General features: G+C 38.5%; 1 pseudogene; it reads right to left on the bottom strand.

The window, feature by feature from the left end:
* LOC149218576 (putative cellulose synthase A catalytic subunit 1 [UDP-forming]) overlaps positions 1 to 9,097 on the bottom strand; it is a 52,522-nt pseudogene extending 43,425 nt beyond the window's left edge.
* Between the last annotated feature and the right edge of the window lie 18,636 nt (positions 9,098 to 27,733).

The following is a 27,733-nucleotide window of genomic DNA, read 5'->3' as shown; positions in this document are numbered from 1 at the left end:
TCACCCCCATATGATTGTTTACCCATTTTGAGGAACATCTGCGAAGAGTGATTTCACCTAGCCATCCTTGTGACACTGCCGTGATTGGAAAATTCCAACCTGTACCTGGAATCTGCTGCTATCCCTGTTTATCACTCGTTCCTCAAAAGACGAGTCCTCTTTGAGCTCTTTTCAGACTCGTAAAATATGAAAAGTTTGCCGAGTTTTGGCCTTCCAGCTCGTTAAAGGGACCGGAAGAGCTGTCCCTCATTTAGACTTTAATCTTTTTGGACTTGAGGGATTATTACACAAAAAGATCGAGCGATTGTTTTGTTCGGCTCGTTAAAAGTACCGAACACCCATCCCTTCTGTATTGTTTTATACTTTTTCGGACTTAAGGGATTAGATGACGAAAAAGGAATTATGGAGTTAACTTTCTGTACCTTTTCAGACTCTCTAAAAATGAAAAGGACCGAGTTTTCCTTGTCGTTAGACTCGTTAAAATGATTAAATAGCGACAAACTTGTCTTTAGACGAGAATGAGTTTCCCTATCGCTAAGCTCGTTAAATCATAGCGATGGGCTTGCCCGAAGGGCAGGTTATAGAACAAGCATATGTTATCCTCCTCAAGCTTGACAAAAATAAAGAGGTACTGGTCAGAAATGACAGGGGAAAAATTGGGAGAACATCAAAGCTTAATGGTAGCAAGTTGCTCTTGAACATGACACTTTTCTTCCGTACCACATCGGGTTGGGTTGTTTCATTCACCGGTCTCATCACCATGGTCTTCGCCAAACCATCCACATTTTGGGGTAATGCTACCGATCCATCGCATCAGTGTCGTTATATGTTCAAGAGAGGTCATTCTGAAAGTGTCAACCGTGTCCCATCCACTGCCATACATTATCCTTCATCCATTCATGATCGCCACCCTGAATCATATGTCACAGTTTGTTTTCACCTCCACTAAAATCATTAGCTCCGTTCCGTGTCATTGATGTGGGATTCATTAAGGCCCTCCTTTGACGGATCGCTTCTTGTCGACTTCAGCTCATTATCCAAGAAGTTGATCTAGGAACAACCCCATCAGTACTTTGAAGCTTGCATGCCTCAATGGCAAGTTTCTCACTTCCGGCGACAGGTATACATCAATGACCTTCGACCAGAAGATTTTGCATGGCGTTCGACACCAAGTCCTTTATTCACGCCACGTGAATTGTACTGCAGTACCTTGAGGGTCATTATCATTATCGGTGATTCCTCTCGCGCTTGTTAACGGTTTTCATCATTGACCGGTAATCAAGCGATGTCTTTCCATGTTCGACTTCAGCGAAATTCTCACATGGATCGACTTGTACTTAGAGTGAAGATCGAACGAGTTTGAAGACCCCGGATCTAGTTTCATCCATCTGGGCTGCGATACATATTCAGGAAATATAAAAGCATTTGTCATGTACATCATTGCAGCAGATGATCATTCTACTCAAAGGATGATAATTTCAGTAGAGAATTATCAGTCTATCATCAGACGATCGTCTGTTCTATGTACCAAAATGTATTTATAAAGCTGAGCATGGGAATGCCCGCCTCAGCTAGATCATGAAAACAGAATGAAAAATAATGTATTGTATTGTATTGTATTACAGGGCACCTCTCAGCACTTGAATGAACTTCGGACCCTCTGGATAAAGCATTTCACCCGATAAACGACCTCATACTTTAGGGGGCAACTGTTATAGACATTTTTGTGCCTCGCAGCATGGAGCATGAAATGTCAATAATTACAGGGATCCTCAGTCCCTAAACATGTTTTTCTTACCCCTAGAGGAACAAGGTCAGCAAACCACAGCACTTCCTATCAGTTCTCCACCTGAAAACACTCAAAAACAGGCTATTTTTGGATCATGTCAGCTGCTCCACTGAGCATCTGCGCTGAATGTCAACTGCTCCTCCTTGTACCTGCGCTGAAAGTCAAAACCAATGAAGGCCACCTGCGCTGAGCGAGAAAGGACAAGTGGCACAGTGAGTCATTGCTTTGGAATCTTCCAAAAATGACACTTGGATCAGGTATTTCGCCTTGTGATGAGTCAGAGGCTTTGTTTCTCCAAGTGGAAGCAAGGTTCACCAAGTGGACTCAAGAACTGAAGATCAACTAAAGATTAACTGAAGAGAGAGAGGACACAAGGCAGCTACACATCAGTTGCAAGCTGACTCATCCTTTCTCAATTCATCTATATATTGAGCTCTCTCCTATGAGCTCAGGAGGCTGGAATTTTGTGCAAAGCAAGGAAGTGCTGTTGGTTTACAGTTAGAGCTATTGGGTGATTGCTTTTATAGAGGGGAAGAGGAGATTTCTTGCTGCTGGGGAGGTGCTGCTGGATTGGAGCCATTTATGGTTGTAACCTTCTCAGAACCTTTTTCTTCTATCAATAAAGCTTTTGATGTTCTCCTATATACTTGTATTGCAATGATGTATTGTTTTTATCTGTATATTTGATCCATTCTAATCCATGCATCAGTTATGAGTACATGTTTCTTGTAGTTTCCCTCTCTTGTTTTTGCAGGATCTTTGTGTAGCTGGGCTGGCAAAGGAAGCAAGGAGCTGGGAACAAGAGGCAAAGAGAGAAGACAGGATCGACAAAAGCGAAAGACATCGGTTGGTCAATCTTTTCTTCCTTCTCTGTACTTTCATAAAGGAAAAATATCAAAGCTTTACTTTCAGTTGTTGCTAAGGAACTATCACCCTTAGAGTAGGGATAGGGTCATTCCGAGTCGGATACTTTTCCCCACAACACATGACCCCTTCCACCCCCACCAGGACCCAAACTACATATAAAAATTTAAAAGAAAAATCAGGCCGGTGTCCATGACCTCGCCGGACCCTCCATCTCCACCACATATCTATTAAAACATTATTACAAGGGCAGTGGGCGGGCCATCGCCGGTGGACCCAACCCATGCCCCACCTCACTTACACATGAGAGACCGAGGGTGGCAAGGCTCAAACCCGCTCGGCTGGTGTGGCCGGCCCGCCTCCCATGCACCCTCACACGTAACCCCACATCATAACTCCCCAATGGTCCCACTTATGTCAACATTTAATGCAACCATCCATGGTACCTCAAAACAGTAATGCGCCACTGTAAACTTTGGGCTGCGAGAGTTAAGGTGTGGGCCATCCAATGCAGACTCGACCCCTCCCAAAATCATATGCGGATTCGTTTTTTAAAACAATAAAATGTTAAAATGAGAGGGGCGGGGATTGACCACCCGACCCCTCCTCAACCATTTTTCCTATTTTTCGCTATACCAAATTGTTTCATTTGGTTTGTCTGCCCTCAAAAATTATATAAACCTTCATTTCACCAGTGCACCTGGGGAGGAGATGGAGGAACCAGGAGTGGGCATGGATTTCAAGACAAGGGAGGTAGAATATTCTTTGATGCCCAAAGTTTCTCCCGGGAGGTAAAAAAATATTTTTGTCGGAACATAGTCAAGTTTACAGTCGTTTTTCATGGTTTTTTGCATGCATTGCAATGGCAAGGTTAGATTTTCCTTTTGAGTTGTAGATTTCTAGTCCACCCATGGAGCAGAATCTTTGAGGAATCTAGGGGGAATCTAAAAGATTCCTTGAGCCCCAGATTCTCAATTTCTCAGAATTCAGAAATTTTACAGTTGATTTTGCACTATTCGATGCCACAAATCTGATGGTGTGTTCAAATTTTTCATTCGCTCATTTCATTTTCCAACCACTTTTCTAAGTGGAATGCAGGTGTTAACATTTATGTGTGAGCAGTGATTTTCATGCAATTTATGCTGTGAGATCAATGGCACAAACAACTTCAGTAGTTTGACATCTGCTTCTTCAGATGGCCCCTGGTTGAGGTATATGTAGTGTTCATGTACTTATTTTTCCATGCATTTTGTTGCATAGATCCCTATTTGATGTTGATGAGGGATCTTGTTTATTACTTGTTTTCATGGTTCCTGCTTGATGTGACATGGAATCATCTATGTGATGTACTTGTTGTCATGATTCGTCATGTTGTGTTTTGAGATCTATTTGTTGTATGTGGATGGGATACTCATATTGTCATCATCTATGTTTGCATTGAGATCCCTTTTATGCCATGTTGGCAGGATGCTCATCATGCATGAGTTTGTGTCATACGGATAGGATTATTTTGATTGAGAGTTCATGTAGTGGAACATCTCTTGGTGCCACTCCTGCATGAGGGCATTTTCCTTGTATGATAGCGACATCATCTCTATTACATCATCACTATTGACAACACTTAATGCAGTGGCCCACACCATCTTGACACTGGGGCCCGAAGAACTCTGTTATCAACGGATTATGTTTTTATGTTGCTGATTATTGACATGTTCCTCTTCTTTACAACATGCAGATGTATTCATTTATGTTCTTTTAAAAATGCAATTTAACACATCACGAAAGTAAAAGGTCTTGGAAAGGTCCTTTGTCACATCCGGACTTGGATCACCTCAACTACCTAAAGAGTCTACCTATGCATGGTAGTTTTTAGGGTTCTATAATAATAGGATTCATAATTTTGAATTGGTTATGGTTAGTCTTGTAATATTGTACATACTTTTGCTTTCTGCAAAATGTTTTCCATATTAAAAATTTAAAAATGTAAAGAGGGTATGTCCTAAAAGAATAATCAAAGTACAAAAAGAAAGAGAAAAAGATAAAAAAAGTGAAAAATATGAACCCCAAAAAGAAATAAACTAGATCATGAAAGTGTGCAAATTCAAATGCCACTACTTTTTACTTTACTATGCAAAATAAGGTTGTGTGCAACTTGTTAGAAATGCCATAGTCCATGATGGTCAAATAGCTTAATCTTGACTCATTCATGTTTTAAATTTTATGTTGATAGATAGAGAATAAATATCTAGCCAAATTGTTTAACCTTGGCAGATCAATAGTTAGGTAGAGAATATAAAAGAGCTCGTCAGTTTAATCTGAGCCATTGGAAGTCATAAGGTTAGAATTAGATAGTTTTCTTGTAAAAAGAAAAGGAAATAAAGGGTCAGCAAGCTCAAATGAACCCAATAAAATGAAGAAAAAATGTTATCATAGGGTAGGTAGAAGAAATGTTGCACATTTATCATGCTTAATACTATGTTTCATGTACAGGGGAATTTATGAGAAAGAAAAGCATGTTCACAATCTGGTTTAACTAATTCCCCCTCATTTCACTATGCTCCCACATGATTATTTTCTAATTTCCCCATTATCCCTTTATCATTTATAAATCCACTTTTCCCCTCATTTTGACCCTTACCCCTTGGTTCCACACATTTCCCTAGTAATTACCCTTCAAAAATCATTTCCCTACCCACAACCCCCTTTCCCTAGTGTGAAAACCATTCCCCATTACAAATATTAACTTCCCCCCTTATTAATTTCCCTATTTCCCTTTAAAAACCCAAAAAACCCCCTTATCCTAAGTCTTATCCCCCTGCATTATTTAACTAACTCCTCGCTTCATATTTCCCCAACAAACCCTTTTAACCCACCAACCTTCGGTGCAGTTAAAAAATCACACCACACAACCCCTGGGCCCACTTTATTAAACCCGCTACTTATATATAATCCTTACCTTATTTACTAATTAATTACAATTATTTGTAATTAAACCCCAGGCCCCACAAATCCTTTCCTTGATTCCCTCTATGCAGCTTAACCACATGACTGCCATCCGATCTCTTACCCTTAGATCCGACGGTGCGCATCCATATTGCGGGTTCACCGTCCGATTGATAGTAGCCTGAGAGCACGCAAGATTCGCGGTTTTGCCTGGGCGCTTTCCTGCTACGTGGTGACCCTAGGCTAGATTACGTGCTCGTGAAAAATACCGCCTACCCTCCAAAAGTGATGTGATGGCCCAAAAAACCACCTCCCCACCAAAGCCGAAAAATGCCTACTTTTCATTCATATTTTCCGTGCCAAAATATGATCGTTACCCGTTAAAAGGCCGGAAATGCCCCAATTCACTCTTTTCACTCGTTTTCACTATAATTGTTGCTCAAGCCATTCTGTGACACCTTGAACCTCTACGACCAAAATTAACCACCGTTTGTTGCCTGAAGATGCTCCGGACACCCAGTTCAAGCAACCAGTTGACACCTCAAGCTACCGTACCCTCTACATTCACCATTGAACCCAGTTTGCAATCTAGACTGCCAAATTCTCGGTATTCTTGAGAAAATCCAGAATGACCTTCTCAATTTGAAAAGTACAGTCCAATTGAAAGCTTAATTAATTGAAATTAATCAATAAACTTGCCTAAATTGAAGAGAATTTACTTGTATACCCAAAACCCTTCTTTTACAGACTGTATCTGTAATCCCACTATTCCAGGGTGTCTAAACCTCACTTCTAGAATCTCTACAGGCCTAATTCATATCCATAAACTCAGTCATGGCTTCCTAGACCTCTTTGGATGTGAGACCTTTGTCAACCCCTCACCTGGACATCAACCACCTAGCATTAGCAGACAAATATTTTCAAATAAAGGATACTGCTTCCCCAACTTACCTTCTAAATCTCCACTGCTGGAGTAAGGACAGATTCCTAAACCAGAATGATGAAATTCACCTTTGGGAATCTAATTTACCCAAGTATTTGTTCCTAGAAGTACACACATTGCCTAACATCATCTACTTTTGTCATGTCTGTTACATTCCTAGCCAAAGGGCTATTATCACCCCTAATCAGTAGCTGTTATTAATCATTACTGCAAAGTCTATCAACTAAATTCTACAGGTCGAATCAAGCCCTAATGAGACCCCACTATCTATTGGTGACTTGTTGGACCTATATGTGAATATATACCTGGCCAAAATAGCCCAAATATTCCAGAATTTCATTATAGAGGACTGCCATACTCCCACAGATAGTCCTCCTTATGCTGCCACCATTTTTTCAAGGAGGGGTAGACAAATTATTACCATGCTCTCTCGCATCCTAGGATATACCACAGATGAACATGTGGATGAGGTTGTCCTAGCCTTTCTTTCTATTTTTAGCCCAGGCAAGCCTCCTTCTGTCATCTACAACTATGCTCAGTTCATTATAGACAGGATGCATGAATAGTTCACCAGACTACCAATTGAGAGAGTCTTCAAGTACTCCTCTGTGTTATTTCATATGTTTTTATATTATCAATTAGACAAATTCCCTGTCAGCATCCAGAAGTTGGATACCAAAGGGAATCTAAAGTCAGTTATTTATTGGACACCCTTGATCCAAAAATACTCCACTGCATTCACCTATAAGGAATTCATTGATTCATTTGTCCATCTAGTCATGAACATGTTGACCAGTAGCCCTCAGCCCAAAATCAACCAAGAAATAAAAAGGGTGTTATAGTTGGCCAAGAACAACAAGGTGGGAGACTGGTATCTATACCAGAACCACACAGATATTAGAATTTATGGATGCCAAATTTCCCCTTACAAACTGCCAAAATACCTCCCTATGAGGATATTTTCACTGGAATATTTTAGGCAGATCATCAATTCCGATGAAGTCAACTTCTTAGCAGCTAAGAAGAAAACCCAGTTTAAAACGAAAAATCAATTAGGCCCCTTCATTTGCAATAACAGAGAGGCTGGACCAGAGGCTGGCAAGATATTGTAGGAAATGAAATTCAGGAATAGATTTATGTGGCAGTATGACCCTCATGGGGTCATAAAAAAGTTAAGGATCAAGGTCAAATTGGGACCTTTCATCCACCATCCTAGACGAATATTGAGAGGTTTGACAACCAATCAGAATGGTTGGAAAACACATTAATTGACATGGATAACACAATAGTGGATGTAGAAAATACACTGATTGATGTAGAGAAACAAATTGATGAAAGTTCTTTCCTGCAGGTTCCAGAACTAGGGAAACCCATGAATAGCATTCTAGTTTTACAAACCCCAGCAAATGAGGAGAGAAACCCAAAGAGAAATAGGGAGGAGGGTTCCAGTTCTGCTATGGAGATCACAAATGAGCATTTTGAGCTCAGGAAAAGGCCAAAGATGAATCTTGTAACTGAACAAGAAGAAACCATTGAATCAATGGAAATAACTGACACTGATACAATGGTGGAAAGTAGCAAAGACACAATTGCCTCAGGAGAAACACAATAGCCATAAACATCTAACACTCAACTGATTGAGAGACAGCTTAGTGTTCAGGTTTCTTATTTTACCAGGAAAACATACAAGGAAAAATATATCAAGGACAGGTACAAGGAGATCAAGCTGAGAAATGAGAAGTTGAAGGCTGAAACATTTGCCCAATACTTCAAGCACACACCAGCTAATTAGAGCAGGTTAATGTCAACTTTTGACATCAAACAAGGAAAATGCAGGTGTCTTTCATGCAACCTATTGGTCAGCAGCCAAAGACATTAGCTGACTATAGGAAAACTGATTTCGAAGTGTTCACTAGGAATGTTCATCCCATTGACCAGATAGAATTCCATAAGCAAGCTGGAGAGATGATCTACTCCACCCTGACAGGGAAGGCCATGGTTGCACATAAGCTACAAAATTCATTGGATAACATTACAACCCAGTATAAATTGGAAAAGGCCTCCTCACAGGCCAAGGACAACATGATCAAGTCATTGGAGGACTTGGTAATTGAGTTGGGACATGATCCCAATGACATCAAAACCACGGAGAAGTTGATCAAGAAGAAGAATGAGGACATTGCAACTCTTAAAAAACAATTAAAGCTTCCTCATTCAGAGCAAACATAGACAAAAGAGGTCATGGAGAGCCAAAAACATCAAGAGTAGATGATGGACTTGGTTTTACAATTGAATGATCAATTGAAGGATATGGAAAAAGAGTTAGATAGCTTGATATAGGTAAAACAAGCTAGTCTAGATACTGCCCCTGCCACTGTTATCCCAACCATTACTACTGCAGTACCTTCCACTTTGGAAGCATCATTAGTTGCTACATCTACAATGCCTACAACACTGCTAGCTTCTACAACATCTACATCAACAATAGGGTCAACACCAACATGGTCAACAGGTGATGAGGAAAGCAGATTGGTCAAAGCAATGGAAGACATGTCCATTTAGACCACTGAAATGAAAAAGCTCAAGGAAACAGTGACAAGTCTAAAGACTGACTACAAGCTTGCCCAGATTATGCACAAGGAAGAAGTGGAGAAAGCCACTAGGATGAATGAAAGAATAAAAAAATTGGAGAAGGAATTAACTTTGAAGGAACCCATTGGATAGGCTAAGGAACAATTTGGGCCAATATCATTGACTATGTCAATGATATTTGGTCATCCATCCAAGTAATTTTTGAGCAAGTTGACTTAATAAAACAGGCTACAGAAGCCATACAGAGAGTAAAAGCAGAACTGGGAGACATGCCTAAGGAAGCTGCAAGGATCATTCACTTCCTCAAATCCAAAAATAAGTATGAATTACAAGAATTAGAGATACCTGATAGGAAAAGTACAATATAGGAAGTGAAAAGGGTCCTCACCAAGAGGAATTTAATGTGAAACCTTGAAGATAAGTGACAAACCATGCAACTGGCTTTAGACAGATTCATGGTTAAGTTTGAAGTTTTGAGGCAAAAGGGTCTACCCAATCCCTTGGTAATAAACAACAAGTTAATGACACGGGAGGACTACAATAGAAAAATTAGAGAAGTGGGCATAGATCAAGTGAACACTTCATCTATGAAAGGAATGCCAACTGGCAAGGTCCTATACCAAACTTTTGAGAACTTGTTTTACCTCCAACATGAGGTAAAACACCTTTTTGTGAATAAGCCTACTTTTACCAAGTACACGGAGGCAGATGAAATTTACAAGAAGATGATAAATATCCAATTACAAGATGCTGAAACATGGGAGAAATTAAATGATTTACTATAGAAATACACAGTCAAAATGTAAAAATCTACAGTAAGATTGAAAAGCACAGTAAAAGGATAAATGATAGGCCACCCAGATGAAAGTGTATCATATGAAAGTGTATCAGTTGAAAGGCCAGAGATAATAGAACATCCAGTGTGAAGACCAAACAACAAAGCAGAGATTAAAAGGAAAAATATCAAAGATTAAAGACATCACAAACTAATAAACAGGGACAACAAACAACAATTCAATAGCTGTCTCTATCTTCTTGCATGAAGATATTTCTTTCTCCTAGATTAGTTCCCAAGATAGTTTGGGATATTTATTATTTTTTTATAAATACTTCATAAAGTTGAAGTATTAAGGGTGGATTTATATACATTTGTAAAGTTATTTTGATCATAAACCTAAAGGTTAATGTACCAATTTTTCAAGTCGGCAGACTGGACCAAGTAATAAAGAGATTGCATTACAGGATTCGTGCATTGAGCTATTACAGTGAAGTATTTTCTTTGTCAAATTTGTTATTTTCTTATGTTTTTCACAAACTTAAATGTTATCTAAAGTTGAATGAATTAACTGGAAGTTTATCACAGAATTTGTTTAAGTACACTCTGTTTTGAATAGTTGGTCATTTACATGTTTTCTTCTTATATCCAGATCTGAGAATCCTTTATTTCTCTCCTATCCTGGTTTACCTCTTTCACTTTCTTCATAATACGGCCTAAGGAACCCTTAATTTCTCTTTGGATCTGATTCAACCATCCAACCTTGAGATCTGAAGTAACTCTGCTATCTTGCCCTGTAGACACTATTTTTAGAACTTGATCCAGTCTTGTTTGCCTGACATTTGACCCCATAGCAAAATGGTAAAAGACACCCCTCTTTTCATCTAAGTATGTGATCCCACCACAAAATCCAAATCAAAACCCAAGTACAATCATAAGTAGCCTAAAATCAAATAAATAAACAAATTTAAATAAAAAAGAGAGAGCCCTCTGAGAATTAGGAAGGCTAGATTCTAATCTCCAAAGTTGGTTTGTGGTCACCTCTAATCATTTATTTCTCAAACAAATCTGGAGAAATATTGGAGTGATAACATATTGGTGACCATACTGGGGACTTCGATCCTCAATGTAATAAAACTTTAAGGAAACCTTAAATTTCATCGTGTGCCCCTTAAGGTCATTTTTAGATTGTCGTTAAAAAGTTTCATAAAAACAATTAAAAAGTTAAAATTCTGGCTCCCAAGAAGACTCACTATACCAGGGAAAATCCAGATCCAAACCCTACTACCATAGTTGACGACCCAGACAGGATATTAAGAAAACAAAAAAAGTTAGAATCTCAAGAAAGTAGTAGCTAGTTACTTAAATCAAATTCACTCCCCGAGGAATTATCAACTTTAGAGGAAATTCCATTTGATTTGTCATTTGACCTCTCATTGTTTAGAACTAAATTAGAGAATGTAATTCATGAAACTATGTTACCCTAATTTTATTCAATCCATTGATTCAAAAAAGGTGCCTATACATCTAGATTTAGATAAACTTGTGTTGCATACTTTTAACAAGTTAGAAGCTTTAACCTCCACATTGATAAGCCATATAGATGATTCTTACCTTCAACAATCAGTTGAATTAGCTACCCTCACTGTTGCTGCCTCTGAAATTTCTGCACAATCTTCAAATACTGTAAATACACCTTCATTTACTACCACCTCACTAATTATATCCACCACAGTCCATTACCCTAAACCAGTCATTCATAAGCTTCCTATCCAACCAAACTCCTCATCCTCATCTAGTTCATCTCCATCCATTTCAAGCCCTTTCGTAAGTACCAAAACTTTACCCCCTAGTCAAGCTAGAATCTTAGCCATGGCAGACAAATATGCACCTTTGGTTTTACGAGCACAACTCCATGGCATGCCCCAAGATTATCAAAGCAAAATCTTTCTGTTTGATGCTACTGGTCAGTATACTACCCAACAACAAGTGAAAAAAATGATTGACTATTTTTAATTGCATGAGATTGATGAATCTGATGTCCAAATGAGGTTGTTTGCCCAAACATTAACAAGGGATGTTAAGAAATGGTTCAAAGCTTTACCTACTAATCATATTGTAGACTTAGTTGCTTTTCATAGATTGTTTATTGATAGATAGGAGAGAAATAAAAACCCTCTGCAAATACTTTCTGAATATGATAACATTAGAAGAGATCCTAATGAGTCAGTTCAGGATTATTGTACTAGGTTCAATAGCATCTACAATGCAATCCCTGTTAATATTAAGCCTCCACCAAAACTAAGATTAATCAAATTCCCTGATGGTTTTGATACCGATATGTCATACCAGTTAAGATAAATAAACAATGAAACATTGGAACAAATGCAAAGTAATGTTGTTAGTGTAGAAGCCAATCTATTAGCTAAGAATGCTAGAATGAGAAATGAAAAGAGAGTTGTCATTAAAGAGGAAACTTCCACTTCTGATGGTAAAATAGATAGTTTAGCAAAGAGTGTAGAAAGAATGATGGATAGATTAGAAAACATGGAAAGAAAAACTCAGTGGGAGAATCAATAGCCACCCAAAATAAGAAACCCCAACTTCAGGAAGAATCTTAAGACTGAAAATATTGCAATACCAGATCAACAAATTAGACCACCCTTCTAGGAAAACTATGTTGAGGGTTTGAAAAACCATGAAGGAGAGGATGAAACCTAGATAAACTTATTAGGAATAAAAAAAAGAAGATGATGTTTTTCTTACTTAGGAAGAATAGGAATTGTACATGCTACAACAATAGCAATTAGAATCTAGAGAGTCCTTCGACTTTAAACAGGGCTATGAATCTGCCATATTTGAGGTTCACAAACAATATAGCTTGAGAGGTAAAAATAACAATGAAACTCCACTAAGAGATCAATCCAGACCCAAACTAAAAAGATAACAAAATCTCTTGTAACCAAAATCCTGCAAATCCTCCCTAGGGGAACTCAGGAGACATCTAGCCCAAAAATTGTAGATATAACTTCATCTGAAACTCAAACTAAAACTGTTACTCAAATTTTCCAAATAAGAGAATTCAAAACAAAACTACTAAAACACAGACTGAAGTGCCTAATACTGAAAACGAAGATAAAAACACACAAACCACATTCGCTAAGGAAGATATCATCCAATCAAGCAAAAATCAATTGCCTTTCAACATTAAACCTAAGATAGCAAAATTGAAAATATCAGTCCCTTTGACTGAGCTAGTGAAAAATGAATCATATAGATCACAGACCACTCAAACATTGAATATAGGTGGAGAGGAGGCTGTGAATTTGAATGATGATCAACCTGAGTTATTGTTTGGCCCTGAAGTAAATGGCACCCATTAGCAAGGGGGTATCCCTCCTTTCTACATTAGTTTGAACATTCATGACAAAATATTACATAATTCTATGCTAGACTCAGGGGCATCCCATAACTTAATGCCAAAGATAATCATGGAGAGACTAAACTTAGATATCATTAGACCATATAAGGACCTGTTTTCCTTTGACTCTAGCTAAGTTAAATGCCTTGGCCTAATCAAGTATTTGTGTGTAACTCTAGTCCAATGCCCAACAAAGAGTATTGTGATGGACATAATAGTTGTTGACATCCCACCCAAATATGGAATGTTGTTATCTCGCTTATGGGGAGAAAAATTGCAGGGATATTTACAATTAGATATGTCATATGCCACCATCTCTGTTTTTCATCAACAAAGAAAATTTATAGAGAGACCTTGATGAAATACATGGTGAGTAGTGTAGAAAAACCACAAAATTTCCATATATACTCCATGCATTCTAATATGGACTCTTTCATCTTGTACAATTCAGACCCTGACAAAAATGAAATCACAGCTGTAGAACAAAAATACAAAACAGTGAAATCATTTTTTAGGAGTCTCTATGGCATTTGGATTTTGATGGATTTGTGAATAGACTAGGAGTAGGTGCAAGAGTGTGAATTCACAATATGGAAAACAATCATTCTGAGGGACATGCATTTAGATTAAACTTTAAATGCACAAATAACATGGAAAAATATGAAGCTCTAATCTTGGGACTACAAATGGTTAGCAAACTTGGAGCCAAGAGAGTTTCTATAATGGGAGACTCAGAATTGATTATCAAACAAATCAAAGGCAAATACTCTGTAAATAATCCTAGACCGAGCCAATATAGAGAGATTGTCCTAGATTTGATCAAAGACCTTTTGGAAACGGAATATGCAAGCCCACAGTCTGGCTACTTTTGCTAGTACCTGTAAATTTCCTTTTCAGCCCAACCACCAGTACACTACAGAAGTGAGACATAGGCCTATCATACCTGAAAATTTGCAATATTGGCATATTTTCTCACGTGATTCTCAAATTTATGATTTCATGAATGCTGAAGGTGAGTTTCAGAATTGTAATATAGATACAGATTGTACACTAGACAATGACATAGATAATGGGATAGATGCAAATATTTTAGATATAGGTAAACCCACTAATTTCACTAAACTAGAAATATATAACTTAGAAAATGTAGAAATAGAAGAAATAATGAATGATGATCCTAAATTCTAAATCATAAAAGTAATTTTTTGCCTAAGGGATTAGTCCCATTAGAAGATTTATTTGATTCAAATGACGTAGCTAGGAAACCAAAAATGGAACCTTTAAGAGCAGATATAGAAGAATGTAACATAGGAACTGAAGAAAGACCTAAGTTCATTAAAATATCAAAAGGCTTACCTGTAGATGAAAAGTTTAAATATATAATTCTGTTCAAATAGTTTCAAGATGTCTTTCCCTGGAGTTATGAAGACCTAAAGTCTTATGACACCAACATAATACAACACAAGATACCTATCAAAGAAGATCATAAAACTTTTAAACAGAAACTTAGGAGAATTAATCCAGTTCTTATGCCATCAATTGAAAAGGAAGTCAAAAGGATGTATGATGCCCAAATCATAGCTACCATTAGATGTTCAGATTGAGTCTCAAACTTAGTCACTACTAGGAAGAAAACATGAGAAATCGGACTCTGCATTGAATTCAAAAATATGAACAAAGTCTTATTGAAAGATAAATATCCTCTCCCAAAAATGGACCATATTCTTCAGAGGGTAGTAGGTTCATCCAGAATTTCATTGCTTGATGGATTTTCTGGATATAACCAAATCTTAGTTCAACAAAAGGACCAAGCAAAAACTGCATTTACTACTCCTTTGGGTACTTTCATGTATTTGAAAATGCCTTTTGTATTAATGAATGCAGGAGAAACATTTCAAAGAGATATGGATATAGCTTTTGCTAAAGAAATACATGACTTCCTAGTTGTTTACCAAGATGACATCATAGTCTTTTCCAAATCTTATAATGAACATCAAGATCACCTGAGAAGAGTTTTCATTAAATGCAGAAAATTTGGTATATCCTTAAATCCCAAAAAGATACTCTTTGGTCTAGAAGAAGGTAAACTCTTGGGAGATATAATATCTAAAGATGGAATTAGAATAGATCCTACTAGAATAGAGGCAATATTGACCATCACTCATCTTAGAAACATCAAAGAATTACAGTCATTTTTAGGCAAAATAAATTTTCTTAGGAGATTCATTTCAAATTTAGCAGAATTAATTAGAAAACTAAATAACATGTTAAGAAAAGATTCAACACTTAAATGGATAGTGGAATCTAAACAGACCTTTGAAGCCATCAAACAAGGCCTTACCAGAACTCCAGTCTGTAGAATTTCCTACAAATTCTCTACAAATCTACCTCTGAGATCTATGTAGAAAATCTGACTGTAGATTAAATCGATAATGCAATATACCAAAGCAAAATACTATAATCTACTTCTACTATCAAACTTGCGGAAGCTTAAAGATCGAGCTGAATCAGAGCTGAATAATATAACTAGAAGAAGAATCAATGCACATGAAACACATAAAATACCCAGGGGAAAGCCTCAGCTAAAAATCCCGCTATTTGTATTATCATACAAGTGGAAATATCTCAGAATTACACACAACTTTAGCTCTGATAGCTAGCCAGCTCTCAGTACAATCCTCTTAGATGCTCATAGGAAAAATAGAATTCTCATTAAGTCCTCCACACTGCCATCCAAGCTCCTATTTCCTAGTGCAATTTTTCCTGGGTGATCCAGCTGTTACCATGTGTAACACTAATCGCTCACACTGATCTTACACCCTGTAAAACTGCACAAATCTCAAGGAATGAATTCCTTCTGCATGCAAGAGTTTTCATTATAGGAAAATTCTAGCAACTGATAGTGCATTGTCTGTGTCTTTAATCTCAACTGGGTCTTTTTCTGAATAGACATGCATGAGTTATTTATGAGAGAACCTTCAGTTATCTAGAGTACACTAGTTTGATGCATGCATGCATTAACTGACTGAAATCACAATGAGTTCCTCAAACTGCTTGTAACTAATTTAACTGGACATAACTCAGTTAACTGAGCTAACTAATTACAACTCAATTATAACTCATCCTTATCTCCTTAATTAAGGGATAATCTCCTTAATATAAGGGGTAACTGTTGCATGACTTCACAAAGGCTTCTAGCTTGAATTTCTCCAAATAATTAATCCAAGATGAATTAATTAATTATTTTTCAAGCAACTGGTGAGACTAAATTCGAATTTTAATTCAAGGACAAATTAAAATTGGAATATTCTTGTTTCCACATTTCAACACTCCCTCTCAATAAGAAAGGGATCATCTGCAACCCTGATCCTGTCTCTATGGAACTCAAATTTACACTTTGACAATGACTTAGTCAAAATGTCAGCATCTTGCTCCTCGGTTGAAATATACTACAACAACATGATCCTCCTCGTCACACAGTCTCTGAGATGATGATATCGAATGTCAATGTGCTTGGACCTGTCATGAAATACTGGATTCTCAGAGGATTTGATGCAACTCTGATTATCACAATAGATCACAGTTGGATCCATCCTCTGATCAAACAAACCAACTAAAATTTTCCTCAACAAGATGGCCTCACATGCTGCCTGACTTGTAGCCATGTATTCGACCTCTGTTGTGGTGAGTGCAACCGACCTCTATTTCCTGCTGTACCAAGAACCTACCGCCGACCCAAGGTTGAAAATTCCACTTGATGTGCTCTTCCGATCTAATGGACTCCCTGCCCAATCTGCATCAGCGAAGCCCTGTAGATTCACTCCCTCTATCCATCTGTACCATAATCCATACTGAGATGTGCCTCTGAGGTATCTCAAAACATGCTTTGTCGCCTTCCAAAACGTCTTGGTAGGCTGAAGCATAGCTTGACTCAGTTGGTTCACCGCATAGCACAAATCTGGCCGTGTGTTCACTAAGTACATTAGTGAACCCACAAGCTGCCTGTACATAGTAGCTTCTACTACTTCTTCTGAAGTAGCATCCTCCTTCCTCCAGTTACCTGCTAGAGGAGTCTGCATGGGCTTGCACTTATCCATGTGGAATCTCTTGAGTATCTCATTGGCATACTTGCCCTGAGACACAAACAACTCCCCATCCTTCTGCCATACTTCCATGCCAAGGAAGTAATGCATGAGACCCATGTCTTTCATCTCGAATTCTCTTGCAAGGTCCTCCTTGCAAGACATGATCAACTGATCATCCCTGTAAATATGAGATCATCAACATGAAGTAAAATGATCAACTGCTTACCTTTTACCATGATGTGGTAAAGGTTCATATTCACTTCACTCTTTGTGAAGCCTAACCCGGTGAAGTAGTTGTTGATCCTGGTGTACCAAGCATAAGGTGCTTGCTTCAACCTGTATAAAGATCTCTTGAGTTAGCACACATGTAACTCATGATTGAAGGTCTCAAAACCTTCTCGTTGCTCTATGTACACCACTTTTTCAATCTTGCCATTGAGGAATGCGGTCTTCACATCCATCTGATGGATCTTCCAACCCATATGTGTTGATAGTGCCAACATCGATCTGATAGATGAGTACCTTGCTATAGGAGCAGAAGTCTCATCATTGTCGATCCCCTCAACCTATGAGAAACCACAAGCAACCAATCTTGCCTTATGTTTCTCCACACTACCATCAGTAGCTTGCTTTACCTTATAAAGACAACGAGAACTCACAACTGACTTGTTCTCTGGTCTTGGAACCACATCCTAAACATTGTTCCGAACTATGGAGTCATACTCCTCCACCATAGCATCAACCCAAATCGGCTGCTGCACTGCTTCCTCAAAGGAATATGGCTCGATCTCAACACATTCCCCAAAAAGGGCCATGTATCTAGTGTACCTCTCAGGTGACCTCCTCTATCTGCACTGAGAAGATGGTTCTCCCACATTCTTTCTCACATCTGACAACAATCTGTCAGCTTCTCTTGTGCGCTTCCGTCCATCTCTGGAATACTCTACTTGAGTGGATGTCTCCACTCCTGGAACCTCTACATGCAGCTGCTCCACATCAGTCTGAGGCTCCTCCTCCTTAGGAACCAAAAGTTCCTCCAAAACCTCTAGTTGGAGCTCCCTCTCCAAGGGAAACTCACATGGCCTTTTGCTCATCAAACTTGAGTTCTCTAGGAACCACTGTCCTCCGACTAGTTGGAAAGTACACCCGACCGTTGTGGGGTGTATCAGTGTACCCCACAAGTATCCCCAACTTAGCTGTCAGCTCAAGCTTCTTCCATGCATCCTTTGTCACATGGAAATATACCAATGAGCCAAATATCTTGAAGTGACCCACATCTGGTCTCTTACCGGAGAAAGCTTCCTCTGGTGTTTTCATCCCAAGTATGCGTTGTGGGCTTCTATTCTGCAAATAGACCGTTGTGTTGCATGCCTCAACCCATAAATAAAGTGGTAGGCCTTATTCATGTAGCATCACCCGTGCTGCCCCTACACTCGTTCTGTTCTTCCTCTCGACCACCCCATTTTGTTGTGGGTTATGAGGTGCCATCAATTCCTGTTTAATTCCTTCCACTACACAGAAGTCCTTAAACTCTTGAGAGACATATTCTCCACCATTGTTGCTTCTTAAGACCTTGATCTTCTTCCCTGATTCTTTCTCAACCAAAGCTTTGAACTCACAAAACTTTGAGAAGGTTTGATCCTTCTTCTGCATGAAATAAATCCAGCATTTACGAGACTAATCATCAACGAAAATCACATAATACCTTTGCTTCGCTATGGATGCCGTCGAGAATGGTCCACACAAATCAATGTGAACTTGCTCTAAGATCGCTTCTGCTTGACTGTCTCGATCATGAAAGGAAGACTTGGCGTACTTTCCCAAGGTACAACCTTTGCATGTGTCAACTTTCTCAAGTTTACCTTTGGGAAGTCCTGTAGATATTTGCTACATTATCTTCAAGGCCCCATGATGCAAATGGCCCAGTCGCCTATGCCATAACTCGCCAATGTCTTGGCTTTGCACCAATTCTGCTTTCGAACTCAATGCATCACAGTCATCTATCTCTAGTTTATAGATATTCTTCACTCGAATCTCGACCCTCTTGGTTTGACCTGTGGCTATGTTTCTTAGGAACGCCTTTCCTTTACTAAAGATAAAATCGTAGCCTTTGTCCTCCAACATCGCGACCGATACCAAGTTCTTCTTCAGTCCAGGCACATACTTCACATCTGTCAAGGTGAGAGGAGCTCCATGCTCCCTCTGAAAAGCAACCATGCCCACTCTTGAAACACTGTACTTTCCATCATCACCCATCTCTATGTGCATCTTTAGGTCTTTCTCCGCCAAGGTACTGAATAAAATTTTATCACCGGTCATGTGGAATGAGGCTCCATTTTCAAGATACCAAACACAACCCACCATCGATGAAACCATGCATGCAATGAGGGTGAAGTCCATTTCTAACTGAGAGGCTAATGCCTCACCTTTCGAGGATCCCTTCTTAGACTTCTTCGATGGGAAATTAGTTGCATAATGTCCCATATCGTGACAATTAAAGCATCTCACTTTAGATTTGTCACCCTTCTTCCCTCCATGAGAAGAATTCAATTTAGAATGGGAATCCTTCCCTTTCCTTTTCCTTGCCTTACTCACTAAGGCCAGATTTTATTCATCATCATTATCTGATGCAGAACCATCTCGAAAATTTCCCACAGTCGTTCCCAATCTGAAAATTTCTCGCTTCCATTCATAGAGTCCTGGTAGCTATTCCAGCTCCTTGGAAGACCGAGGAGAGCAAGGCTCACCATATCATCATCGACAGTAGTTATTCCCACACTACCAAGCTCATCTCTGCTGGTGGTGAGGTTGTTCAGATATGTAGAAATAGTATCACCCTTCTCCATCTTGATTTTCCGAATCTTATCCTTGAGTGCCAGTTTCCTCTTGTCACTACTGTTCTAATAGAGGTCCTTCAATATCTTCCACATTGTAAACAGAGTCTCCTTCCCATGGAGACTTGAGACAATATGGTCTTGAAATCCCTCCAGAATAATTCGTCTTGCCTTCGCCACACATTTCTTCCATTCAGATAATTCTTTTGCATTAGCTGCAGCTAGCTTGGGGATTTCTTGATCAATGAAATCCTTCAAACCATTGTCTTCTAATACCACTTCCATTTTATCCTTCCATGATATGTAATTCGAGTTGCCTTCTAAGGCATACTCGAGTCTCAAGCCATAGACGCCATTGACCAATCCGAAGTATTAGATGAATTTCACTTGTACCTGTGATCCCGAACTTCAAACTTGGAATTCTCTTCTCTGTATACTATTCATAGCTCCAATAACCTTTGCTATGATACCATGTAGAATTTCCTGCAAATTCTCTAAAAATCTACCTCTGAGATCTATGTAAAAAATCTAAGTATAGATTAACTCGATAATGCAATATACCAAAGCAAAATACTATAATCTACTTCTACTATCAAACTTGCAGAAGCTTAAGGATCGATTTGAACAATATAACTAGAAGAAGAAGAATCAATGCACATGAAACACAAAAAATACTTAGGGGAAAGCCTAAGCTAAAAACTCCGCTATTTGTATTATCATACAAGTGGAAATATCTCAGAATTACACATAACTTTAGCTCTCACAGCTAACCAGCTCTCAGTACAATCCTCTCAGATGCTCACAGGCAAAATAGACTTCTCATTAAGTCCTCCACACTACCCTCCAAGCTCCTATTTCCTAGCGTAGTTATTCCTGGGTGATCCAGCTGTTACCATGTGTAACACTGATCACTCACACTGATCTTACACCCTGTAAAACTACACAAATCTCAAGGAATGAATTCCTTTTGTATGCAATAGTTTTCCTTATAGGAAAATTCTAGCAACTGATAGTACAATGTCCCTGTCTTTAATCTCAATTGGGTCTTTCTCTTAATAGACATGCATGAGTTATTTATGAGAGAATATTTAGTTATCTGGAGCACACTTGTTTGATGCATGCATGCATTAACTGATTGAACTCACAATTAGTTCCTCAAACTATTTGAAACTAATTTAACTAGACATAATTCAGTTAACTGAGCTAAATAATTACAACTCAATTATAACTCATCCTTATCTCCTTAATTAAGGGATAATCTCCTTAATTTAAGGGATAACTGTTGCATGAATTCACAAAGACTTCTAGCTTGAATTTCTCCAACTAATTAATCCAAGATGAATTAATTAATTATTTTTCAAGCAGTTGGTGAGACTAAATTCGAATTTTAATTCTCAATTTTAATTCAAGGACGGATTAAAATTGGAATATTCTTGTTGCCACATTTCAACACAGTCCTTATAAGTCATGACTTTCAAAAATATTTTATAATTTTTTCTTTTGCTTCAGAACATACTATTGTAACAGTCTTGTTGCAAAAGAATGATCAAGGATATGAACATCCTATTACGTTTTTCAGTAAATCTTTAAGAGATGCAACAATAAAATACAACATAATGGAAAAACAACCACTAGCTTTAGTTAAAGCTATTAAAGGTTTTAGAGTGTACATCTTGTATTCACACATCATTGCTTATGTTCCAAATTCAGTAGTAAAGGACATTTTGACACAAAATGGGCCTGAAGGAAAGAGAGGAAAATGAATTTCCACTATTCTGGAATAAATAAAGCCTACAAAACTTATCAAAGGCAAAGGTTTAGCCAAACTCATGGCTGAATCGAACTATCGGGCCCTAGATATAAATTTCATTGGTGCCCTAGATGATCAGGAAGAGATGACGACTCCACAGATCAATGAACCTTTTACAAATTTACCTTAGTATGCAGATATCATATTTGTCTTACTAAACTTACAAGCTCCTCCTGGTTTATCTAGAACTAAAGCTAGATTTTTGAAAATGAAATCAATGAGATATTGTATCATAGATAATGCTTTATTTTGGAAAGATAATGACAATATTCTATTAAACTATTTATTGAAAGATGAAGCTGATAAAATTATGCAAGAATTTCACGCAGGAGATTGTAGAGGACACTTGTATTGGAAAACTACTGCTGATAAATTCTGAGGGCTGGTTTTTACTAGCCCACTCTTTTTGTAGATGTTAAAAGACATGTGACCTCCTGTCATAAATGTCGGATATTTGAGGGAAAAAGAAAGCTTTTACCTTTACCTCTCAAACCCATCTCCACAGAAGTGCCATTTCAACAATGGGGTTTAGACTTCATTGGAGAAATTCACCTAGCATCCTCAACCCAACATAAATGAATTTTGATAGCCACTGATTATTTTACCAAATGGATAGAATCCATCCATTCTAGACAAGCTACAGACTCTGTCATTATCTCATTCCTTGAAAACAATATCCTGTCAAGATTTGGATGCCCCCAAAAACTCATTACTAATAATGTAGTTGCTTTTAAATCCAAGAAAATGGTAGAATTTTGTAACAAATATCACGTCACCCTTGGCCATTCCACTGCCTATTACCCTCAAGGTAATGGAATTGTAGAATTCTCTAAGAAAATCCTTGTCAATATCATTAAGAAATTACTAGAAGACAACAAAAAGACATGGAACAAAAATTTGGTCAATCCCTTATGGGTAGACAGACTAACTACCAATGAGTCCATTGGTACATCTCCTTATTAGTTAGTATATGGTATGGATGCTTTTTTTCCATCCTATTTACGAGTACCAGTGATGAAGATCATCCAGGCGTTGTAGGTAGAACCAAACGATATTCAGAGGAGGATAAATCAAACAATACACTTGCAACAAACCAGAGAAGAAGTCTATGTCATATCACAAGTAATCTAGGATAAAATCAAAAATATTTTTGATAAAAAGACTAAAGCTGATGATTTTTACATAGGTGATAAAGTGCTTAAATGGGATTCTAGAAGAGAAGACAAGGGAAAACATGGCAAATTTGATTTTCTGTGGCAAGGCCCTTATGTCATTTATGGTTACAGAGGTAACAATGCATTTTTCTTGAGAGAGTTAGATGGGATAGATCTACTAGGAGGACTTGTCAATGGTAGAATGTTGAAGCATTAATTTTCCATAAATTAACAATAGTTCACTTTACTTTACTCATTGTATATAACAGTGTAGAGTTTAGATTGGATTGGATGGTAATATTTTGAAGTTCAAGCCCGGAGAGAAGGCCTCGAGCTTTGAAGGGTTCACCATCATTAGTATGAATAAAGAAGAAATCACAAAAGAACAGTTTACAAGTTAGCTCAGTCAAGTTTCAAAGGCTACTAATCTTAAAGTTATTGACATTTCACCAGGAAATGCCATCCCCATGTGGAGCCACTGTTAGGGTCCTATAATAATAGGATTCATAATTTTGAATTGTCTATGGTTAGTCTTGTAATATTGTACATACTTTTGCTTTCTGCAAAATGTTTTCCATATTAAAAATTAAAAAATTTAAAGAGGGCATGTCCTAAAAGAATAATCAAAGGACAAAAAGAAAGATAAAAAGATAAAAAAAAGTGGAAAATATGAACCTCAAAAAGAAATAAAATAGATCATGAAAGTGTGAAAATTCAAATGCCACTACTCTTTACTTTACTGTGTAAAATAAGGTTGTGTGCATCTTGTTAGAAATGCCACAACCCATGATGGTCAAACAACTTAATCTTGACTCATTCATGTTTTAAATTTTATGTTGATAAATAGAGAATAAAGATCTAGCTAAACTATTTAACCTTGGAAAATCAGTAGTTAGGTAGAGAATAAAAACGAGCTCATCAGTTTAATCTAGCCATTGGAAGTTATAAGGTTAGAATTAGATAGTTTTCTTGTCAAAAGAAAAGGAAATAAAGGGTCAGCAAGCTCAAATGCACCCAATAAAATGAAGAAAAAATGTTAGGATAAATAAAGGGTAGGTAGAAGAAATGTTGCATCTGTACAAGGATGCTGAGTCAAAAGCAAATTTATCATGCTTAATCCTATGTTTCATGTGCAGGGGCATTTATGAGAAAGAAAAGCATGTTCACAATCTTTTTTAACTAATTCCCCCTCATTTCACTATGCTCCCACATGCTTATTTGCTAATTTCCCCATTATCTCTTTATCATTTATAAATCCCCTTTTCCCCTCATTTTGAACCTTACCCCTTGGTTTCACACATTTCCCTAGTAATTACCCTTCAAAAATCATTTCACTATCCACAAGCCCCTTTCCCTAGTGTGAAAACCATTCCCCATTACAAATATTAACTTCCCCCCTTATTAATTTCCCTATTTCCCTTCAAAAACCCAAAAAAACCCCTTATCCTAAGTTTGATCTCCCTGCATTATTTAATTAACTCCCCGCTTCATATTTCCCCGACAAACCCTTTTAACCCACCAACCCTCGGTGCAGTTAAAAAACCCTGCCACATAACCCCTGGTCCCACTTTATTAAACCCGCTGCTTATATCTAATCCCTACCTTATTTACTAATTAATTACAATTATTTGTAATTAAACCCCAAGCCTCGCAAATCCTTTCCCTGATTCCCTCTGTGCAACTTAACCACGCGACTGCCGTCCGACCTCCTACCCCCAAATTTGACGGTGCACATCCATATCGTATCGGTTCACCGTTCGACCAATAGCAGCCTGAGAGTACGCGAGATTCATGGTTTTACCTGGGCGCTTTCTTGCTACGCGGCGGCCCCAGGCTAGATCGTGTGCTCATGAAAACTATTGCCTGCCCTCCAAAAGCGATGCGATGGCCAGAAAACCACCTCCCTGCCAAAGCCGAAAACTACCGACTGTTCATTCATATTTTCCATGCCAAAATGTGACCGTTACTCGTTAAAAGGTTGGAAAAGCCCCAATTCACTCTTTTCGCTCATTTTCACTGTAACTTCTGCTCAAGCCATTCTGTGACACCTTGAACCTCTGCGACCAATATTAACCACCATCTGTCACCTAAAAAAGCTTTGGACACCTAATTCAAGCAACCATTTAACATCTCAAGCTATCGTACCCTCTATATTCACCATTGAACTCAGTTTGTAATCTAGACCGCCAAATTCTAGGTATTCTTGAGAAAAACCAGAACGACCTTCTCAATTTGAAAAGTACAGTCTAATTGGAAGCTTAATTAATTGAAATTAATCAGTAAACTTGCCTAAATTGAAGAGAATTTACTTGTATACCCCAAACCCTTCTTTTACAGACTGTAACTGCAATCCCACTGTTCCAGGGTGTCTAAATCTTACTTCTAGAATCTCTACAGGCCTAATTCATATCCATATATAAACTCAGTCATGGCTTCCTAGACCTATTTGGATGTGAGACCTTTGTCAACTCCTCACCTAGACATCGACCACCTAGCATTAGCATACATATATTTTCAAATAAAGGATATTGCTTCCCCATCTTACCTTCTAAAGCTCCACTGCTGGAGTAAGGATTGATTCCTAAACCAGAACAATGAAATTCACCTTTGGGAATCAAATTTACCCAAGTATTTGTTCCCAGAAGTACACCCATTCCCTCACATCATCCACTTTTTTCATTCCTGTTACATTCCTAGCCAAATGGTTATTATCACCCCTAACCAGCAATTATTATTTAGCATTATTGCAGAGTGTATCAACCAAATGCTATAGGTCCAGCCAAGCCCTAATGGGACCCCATTGTCTATTGGTGACTTGTTGGACCTATATGTCAAGTTAGACCTGGCCAAAATAGCCCAAATATTCCAGGCTTTCATTATAGAGGACCACCATACTCCCACAGATAGTCCTCCTTATGCTGCCATCATTTTTTTAGAGAGGGGTAGACAGATTATTACCATGCTCTCTTTCATGATTGACATTTTTACATGCCAAATATGTCATCTTTCATGCTGCAAGGTTCCATATTTCCAAAAGAGGTCAAAGAAAGGGCCATGAAAGTGTGCCAGTCCAAGTTCCACTGCTGTATTCTAATTTTGATGACTTAACCATTTTTGAAGAATGTTCTATAAAAGGGAGGGCCAAACAGTTTAATCTTGGCCTCCCTAGGTTTCAATTTCCTGTTTTAGAGTATAAAGAACCATTATCTATCCAAACAGCTTAATCTTGGAAGATTTGTAGATAGGTAGAGAATCAAAGGAGCCCAACTACTTAATCTGGGCCCTTGGCAGAAATAAGGGTAGATTTAGATAGGAGGGTAGTCAAAAAGAAAAAAAAGGATAATCAGGGTCTGCAAGTCTAAGTGCACCCACCCAAAAAGAAGAAAAAATGTCAGGAAGGTAGGCTAGGTAGGTAGCTGTGTGGTTGCAAAATCATGGCTTGTGATCCATTTCATGTTGTCAAGTGTCATATTTATTAAGATCACAAGTTGGAGGCAGTTTTCATCTGCAGGAGCTCAAGCTGGACATCTCTAACTTCCCCATTCTTCCTTATCCCCAAAACACTTACTAATTTCCCTGAAGAGGTAAAGAACTGCTTGAGCCTCTTAGTCTCATCATGTTTCATAACATTTGCCTAAGAACAGATCTGCTTTACTTAGAGGCACTCATATCTTTTCTACAAGTTCTATTTTCCCTTTGTAGCCTAAGGTCCCTTACCTTAGCGATTTCTTGTCATCTCCATATTAACTCCTAACTCTATTATCTTGGCACTATAGCCCTATTCATCTAAGTCTGGGAAGTAGCAGTTCATCTGGGGCTGTTATTAGCCCATTCGTGTCCTGGAGTTACTCTGACACTTGGTCAGAATAACAGCCTTTACCCACCCCTTCACCCTTAAAAACCTCACGATTTCTATCCCTGCAGCCATTTTCCCAAAGATTAATGTTGAAAAGTTTTATTAAACATTAAGTTTTCCCCCCCGCTTAAAACTAACACAAAAACCCACAAAAACCATAGTTTAAACCCCCGCCGTGCAATATTAATATGAGAATATTCCCGTGGGCTCCGATCCCTTATTCCCCCGCTGCCTTACCCGTCCCGCCAACCGTTCGATCGTCTGCACCCCAGATCAATGGTGGGCAGGCCTTCCCATTCCCCAACCCGTCGATGGTTAGCATTCGAGAGATGGACGGTTTTGTCGCCATACTCCTGCCACGCGTCGCCCTCTCGGCCGTGGCGGAGCCCATCCTCCGATATCGTCGTCTGCCTAAAGGCGGTGCGCCCAAAACTGAAAACCACTTCCGCCCTCCTGCATCAGCACCATGTCACCCGCTGACGTTATCTGCCTGTGTCGGCCTCCTGCCACCATACTACCAACTCACCCCGCCACGTCACTGCCATCGTGTCACTGCCACGTCACCCGCCGTACATGCTGACGTAATCTGTCGTACTGGATCCCACCCGCTAACGTCATACTGACGTCATCAGCAAAAAAGGCGCGAAGGTGAAAATCGTGTTTAGGA

This window comes from Pinus tabuliformis, chromosome Q (genome assembly GCF_031772625.1).
Source record: "Pinus tabuliformis cultivar Carrire ecotype Pingquan chromosome Q, CPIR1, whole genome shotgun sequence".
Classification (NCBI taxonomy): Eukaryota; Viridiplantae; Streptophyta; class Pinopsida; order Pinales; family Pinaceae; genus Pinus; species Pinus tabuliformis.
This window is presented reverse-complemented; position numbering and strand designations above follow the sequence as displayed.